This window comes from Euprymna scolopes, chromosome 43, assembly GCF_053919585.1.
Source record: "Euprymna scolopes isolate OS-2025 chromosome 43, ASM5391958v1, whole genome shotgun sequence".
Taxonomy (NCBI): Eukaryota; Metazoa; Mollusca; class Cephalopoda; order Sepiida; family Sepiolidae; genus Euprymna; species Euprymna scolopes.
In genome coordinates, this window is record NC_136524.1 from 41,691,538 (window position 1) to 41,699,037 (window position 7,500).

Genomic DNA, 7,500 nt, shown 5'->3' on the forward strand with positions numbered 1-7,500 from the left:
CGGTCAGGTTGAATGACACAAAGAGCATCGCTTAATATGCTAATCGTATTTCGTGTATATATATATATATATATATATATATATATATATATATATACGTATTGATTTTAAGTATATATATATATATATACGTATTGATTTTAAGTATATATATATGTGTGTGTATATATAATACTTTATACGTTATATATTTATTATAAAACTTTATATATATATAATACTTTATATTTATGCATATATTATACTATAAATATATATATATATAATAATACTTTATATATAATATAATACTTTATATATAATCTATATATATTATAATTCTTTATATATATTATAATATTTTATATGTGTATATATAAAGAGGAAAAAAACAGAGATAGATAGATAGATAGATAGATAGATAGATAGATAGATAGATATAAATATATACTATAATACTTTATACGGTACCATTTTTTTATATTGTGGGCGTTAATTGTTAATTGCTATAAATAATAATAGATATACTATTTAAAGGGAAAGCATTATTATAACTGATTCGACAGAAAATCAGTTTATTTAAGGCCAATTATAACCTATTTCAGATTAGAGTTTCTAGCCTCAAATTATAAGATGTAGGTGAGATCGAACCGGTTGTGTTCTTGACCTTTTGTTTTCAACTATTTTCTGTCTCATACTCGGACATTTTTTTTTTTATCGGGCAAACCATCCGCTCAGTAATCCCCTCCCCATGTTTATGTCCGCCGAAGAGAAAAAAGGGAAGGGAACGAAGCAAACACTTTTCCGTAGAGAAATTCGTTCCAAGACAGTTTCTGAGAGGATAACAATCAATTTCACCTCCATGCCACTTTTCCATGAAACATTCCTGTCAAGCCAACCGTTGAGCTTGGGCACAACCCGCTCGAAACTTGGCGTAGTAATTCAATTTAGCATACAGCTTTAGAAAAATAGTGCATAACGGCTCCAGCATTTTACTGCCATTGAGCTGTAATGAACTGTAAATGGATGGAAATTCACGCAGCGAGACTACCGTTTCATGTCTGGGAGGAATGTCTCAAAACGCACGAGTTGACCACCCAAGTGGAACTAGACCAATGAGAAATACTCGCCAAGATGAATAAATTTGGCTTTCTTTATCACATTTTTTTTTTCTTTCTACTGTTTTCTTTTTTGTTCTCTCCCCTTTTTTTGTACGGTTTTCCATTTTTTTTCTTTTCTAAATTATCATTGTATTATATAGTTGTAATTGATGAATAATTGTGCGCTTTATAAAAGTGAGCACATGCGTATTTCTATGAGAAAATAAATCTAAAGGAAACGTTTGCATGCGTTTTTGTACTGGAAAAAATGGAAGGTAGTCAAAAAGAGGAAAAGAAATCACACACACACACACACACACACACACACATATATACATATATATATAAACATGCACACATAATATATATATATATATATATATATATATATATATATATATATATATATATATATATATGTGAAGTAGACTTTTTGGGCCCATTACAAACGTGCAAAAGTTATAGCTTGTTGGAATGAGTGCTTTATGCGAAATTGATGAGTGAATATTGTTACATTTGTGCTTAGTTTTACATTAAATAGAGACCCATATTTAATACTGATAATTCCGGACAGTGAATCGAACGGACACCATAATACTTAGTTTGCTGTACCTTATCATAGCAATGGCGTATAAACAAACTGCAGTCAAGTAAGTCCAATAGTTATGAGAAACGTGAAAATGGACAAAACGACAAAAAGAAATATAGTATAAATATAATATGTGTGTATGTGTGTGTGCGTGTGTGTGTGTGTAAAAATAGTATGTAGTGATGTTGGCTCGAAAAATAAAGAAGCACATACAGCATCTGGTATTCCCAAATGGTCACCCATTTAAATACTGATCAGGTCTAACGTTGCTTAACTTCGGTGATCTGACGGGTACCGGTGTGTCAAAGTAATAATGACGTATATATATATATATATATATATATATATATATATATATATATATATATATATATATATATATATATATATGTGTGTGTGTGTGTGTGTGTGTGTGTGTGTGTTTGTATGTGTGTGTGCGTGTGTGTGTGCGTGTGCGTGTGTGTGTTTGGTGAAGAGGGCGGCTAGTCTCCCTGGAGGATTAAAAACAAGACCTTCCAAAGGGCGAATGAACTCTTTTTCTGGGTCAACGGCCAAGTAGCACCGTATATTTGTGTGTGTGTATATGTGTATTTGGGTGGAGAGGGCTCCCGTAAGCCGTGGTGAAGGCAACCTTTCTAGGAGAAGCAAATCTCTGATTTAAAAAACCATAAAGCGGGAGACCAGCACCCGCATTAAGCTGGTCTGCAGTGTAATTTGTTGCTGGCTATCTTGCTCTTGCTTGTTGCTGGATCTCAACATTTTGAACCGAGAGAGAGACTTAGCTGTCGTACAAAGCTAAGACTCTGTAACATCATCTTTGTATAGATACTCCCTCAGGCATTTGGGTTCATGGATTTTAAATGTCTGAGGGAGCGGCACTCGTCTGACAAGACGTTGCAATCATCATAATCAAAATAAAATGTAAAAATGGGGTTTCAAAAATAAACTCTTTTTACTAGTGCATAAAAATAAGTCACAATAAATGTATTAATGGTTATCATGAATGCGATGATGTCTAGAACACTTTTTTAGAACTAACCTGCATCGTCAATGAAATTAAAGAAAACTAAAGTGGCAAAGTAAATGATTAAAAATTAAATGAGAGTATACTCCTAATCCGGAGCGTGAATGGGTTAGAGTGATTAGCAAAAAAAAACATAATAATAAATAATGTGATTGATTAGAAAAATGTCGTAAATGAATATACTATTTTGAATGAAATTTAAATGAGAAATTTGAAAACTTTGAAGTTTTGAAGCGTCGGAAATAATGATAAACTCATTTTATTCAATTGTTGTTGTAAGTCCAATATTTCGCTAAAAATAGCTTCATCAGGATAGGAAGTCCGGTCTGTGATTGTTTTTCCTTTTCTTTATTTTGGTGTTACGGATAAGGTGGTGGCTCGGAGTAGAAGAGAAATATACGTGTTGTTCCATTGGTTCGGCGTGTGTTTTTCTCTAGTTTCGAGTGGGAAATTTAAAGTAAAAGATGCTCACACACTTATTAAGCGTCATAACCTCAAAGTTTTCAAATTTCTCATTTAAATTTTATTCAAAATAAGTGTCTTCTAAAAGTGTGTGACCATCTTTAACTTTAAATTTCCCGCTCAAAACCAGAGCAAAACACGCGTGGAACCACCGGAACAACACGTATTTTTCCCTTCTCTTTGACCCCGAAGCATCACCTCCTCTAAAACAGCAAAATAAAGAAAAGAAAAGAAAATCACATGCCGGACTTCTTACCCTGATGATGCTATTTTTTAGCGAAATATTGGACTTACAACAACAGCAAAACGTAAATAAAATTATTTTCTCATTTTTTCCGACACTTAAAAATTTTCAAATTTCTCATTTAAATTTTATTCAAAATAAATGTCTTCTAAAAGTGTGTGACTATCTTTTACTTTATATTATCTAATGTTTTACCAATGTATTTGATGATGGATCTTGAGTTGTGATTCTTTATTTTTTAATTGAAATTCATTGAGATGAGTATTATTTATTAATTTTTATGTATTACGGACTATTATCCTCATCTTTTATTAGTTGCTTCACGACGTTTCGGCCAACTATTCCTCTGGCCTTCGTCAGGTGGTAACCGCGACGGATAGGAACTGGATCTCCTGACTGCATTCACTGCAATTACTACCTTTCATAGTTGTTGTAGTCTCACCACGTTTTGGACAAGTAAACCTTTGGCAGGCTTTGGGTAGGATTGAAACCGCTATCTTCAGACAATTCTCACCTGGAACCGTAGCGAGTCAACATCTCTATCAACTGCGCCACGGACCCTGAAGGGCAATCAAGGTTGAATTTTTTGGTCTTATAAATTCATGGCTATTATTTGATCTTCCATGGTCGGGTCCGCACCGAATGGTATATATATTATTTTAATTGGAATTGTGTGTGAGTGTCTGTGTGTTTTTGTTCGTTTGTTTTTAATGGAATTAGTTACATTTATGAACATGGATGTTGGTTGTGTTGTTTGAAGAACATACGAAGGTTATGTTTTGAAAATGGTCCTATGTTTAAAATAGTGGTTCTCGTGACTCTTTTACCTCCACTTTTTTTGTCAGCTAAAATTTTAATCAAGTGATTGCGATGTAGCGAAAACAATTCATTCAAGTACCGCTTGTTATTGGGAGGGCAAAAGAGTCACGAGAACCGAAATAATATATATATATGTCCCCTTTCTTTTAAGGTTGTAGTTTATTTCTTAGCATAGTAATGTCATACAGCGAGATTAAAACTGGTGCTATGAATATTGTATATTTTTTTCTGAAAAATGTTTGCAAAACTTCTGCCAAATGATACATGCTTACGATAAATCTCCATAAAGTCCCTCGGCTTTTCTATTTATTTATTTATTTATTTATTTATTTATTTGTGAATCCTAACCGCATTCAAAACGTTTTCATATGACAGAGAACACGAGATACGAATATAATCACTTGTCAAAATAAAGGGGAGTATAATTAACACTATATAAAACATTTTAATCAGCAATGATATTATTTATAAATTATTATTAGTAGTATAAATTTACCAATAGTAGTAGTAGTAGTAGAAGGAGGAGGAGGAACAGGAACACCATTTCTCATACGGGGCATCAATAGAGATTAATTGTACTGCTTCCCGCCAAGCAGAAAAATAAATAAATAAATGAATAAATGAAGCAGGTCAACAGAAAAAAAAACACGAAATAAGTTAAAATTTTATAAAACATTATAAAGAAAAAGACTTATCCTCTATTTACTATTTATTTTCATTTAGTCAATTTATTTATTTGCTCCTCCACGGAAGCAAATTAGACACAAAGCCGCTTTTTTAATGTGAAAACAAGCTCCCCCAAAAGGGGAGCAATCTGGCACTATCCAAATAAATAGCAATTGTCTCAGTATGAAGGGTTTCCCTTACATTGACCAAGGACGAATTACAGAACAGATACTACCCGGCCGGAAGGCCAGGAGTTTGTTATAGAATTTGAATGGAAGAAAGTACTTAGTCAAAACACGACACAGCATGTTCACGTTCAGACATATTTTTAAACCAACCAATATTTTTTCAAGGGAAGATAAGATTGTCTTTAAGAATGATTGGCAATGCTTCGAACGTGAGAGAAAAGAAAAATACCTAAATAAAAACGTTTAACGTTTAAAAAGATGAAATTCTCTGAAGTTTTAAAAATAAATAAATCGATTTATGCAAAAATCACGTTGTATGTTCTCGTCTCCAATTTTTTAGTGATCACTCTCTCTCACACACACTCTCTCCCTCCCTCTCTCTCTCTCTCTCTTTATGTATATATATTTGTGTGTGTGAGTGTGTGTATATATACATACAATATATACACACAAATATTTATACATACACATATACATATACACATATACATATACACATATATAATACATGTATATATATACATATACATATATACATATACACACACATATATATACATGTATATGCACACATATATACGTATATACATACACACACTCACATATATATATATACACACCATATACTTACATAATGGAAGATTTTCTGACGAACTACACGCCGTTGTACCCCCTCGACGTAAATACACCCGACAAGCAGAAAAATCCCACCCTTACACGGTAGAGATCCCTAGGTGTAAGAAAGCCTTCTACTTCAATAAATACTTCCCCAGAACTGCTAGACTTTGGAACTCCCTTCCGAGTTTCTGCTTTCCCAACTGTACTGAAATGCAGAAGTTCAAGTGTAATGTGAACAGACATCTTGCTACTCATCTCTCTCCATAATACCCCTGCAATTTATGTCCTCGATAGTAGCGCCCTACTCAAAGTGGCATTGTGTCCTGTTTGGAAATGGAATGATATATATATATATATATATATATATATATATATATATATATATATATATACGTATATATACATACAGGCATACATACATTTATATATATATATATATATATATATATATATATATGCAGGCATATATGTATACATATATGGAGATACATATATACATATATTATCTATATATAAATAATAATAACTAGCTAGAGATATCATCTGGCGATGTTGCTTTTACATAAACACAGTTCTTAAGATTAGAAACTAGACTTTAGTAAAAGTAACGCAGCCCGTTGGTATCTCTAGTTATAACTAATTTGCTGAAACATACTCATGAATGTGTAAAAATGATACCTAAATATTTATGCAAAAACAAATAAAATATATCTTGCTCTAATGTGGGTTTGAGCAGTCTGGGTAACTTCATTGTTTGTTTTACTTTTGTGTTATATTAACCTTGAATATATATATATATATATATATATATATATATATATATATATATATATATATTCCAGGAAGAGGGATATCTAAAAATGAAAAATACTTGAATTTCAACAAAGGTCATTGACATTGCTCAATCGAGGAAAGCAAATATATATATATATATATATATATATATATATATATATATATATATATATATATATATATAAGTTTCCTGGCATTCGAATATATGCCTCAATATGTTGTTTTTTCAGAATTTAAAATTAAATCACGAAACTTATATTACTCTGTTCTTAAATATTGAGCTTTTCTCTTTTTGGCTTCTATCTCCTTGAAAGTATTACTTCAAGTAATATCTATCAGGATTTTTCATCTGAATTCTATCAGTGTCTTATCTCGCTTATATATATATATATATATATATATATATATATATATATATATATATATATATATATATATATATATACATACACGGAAAAGTACCAGTCGTTGACTTGGTTCAAAGACAGCCTACAGAAAATGGATTCTGATTTATGAAAGTATGATAGGTTATGAAAAGGAAGGGTTGTAAATTTGGGTTGAATTTGGGAGTATAAAAACCAAAGCAAAATATGATGAAAGTAAAAATAAAATAGATAAACAACATAATTTATTATACCATACCTGTTCACACTGAAACACTTATCACAATATTCTGTGGATCTATATTAAAAAACCTTGTTAAACTTTGTGTCATATTTCCATTCTATGGAGGTTAGGCGCAAAAGAACACCCCATAATTTTACTATATCATATTTCTTTAAACTGAAACATAATTATCAAGTATACTTACGCAGATAGATATGAAAAGTCTTTATTAAAGTTTGTGCCTATTTCCATTCTATGGAGGCCAGGCGCGAACGCAGACCCCACAATTTTATTATACCATCCCTATTTAAGTTAAAACATACTTATCAAAGTATTATGTGCATCTATATCAAAAACACTTGTAAACGTTTTTTTTTTAATTTTTTATATTTTTTATTTCCATACTTTGT

At 31.3% G+C, this 7,500-nt stretch overlaps 1 protein-coding gene and 1 pseudogene across 4 annotated transcripts in view; both read right to left on the bottom strand.

The window, feature by feature from the left end:
* Positions 1–7,500, bottom strand: part of LOC145268304 (uncharacterized) — a 485,827-nt gene that overhangs the window by 56,041 nt on the left and 422,286 nt on the right. The gene's annotated exons all lie outside the window — the stretch shown is intronic.
* Positions 1,875–1,992, bottom strand: LOC145268575 (5S ribosomal RNA; annotated as a pseudogene).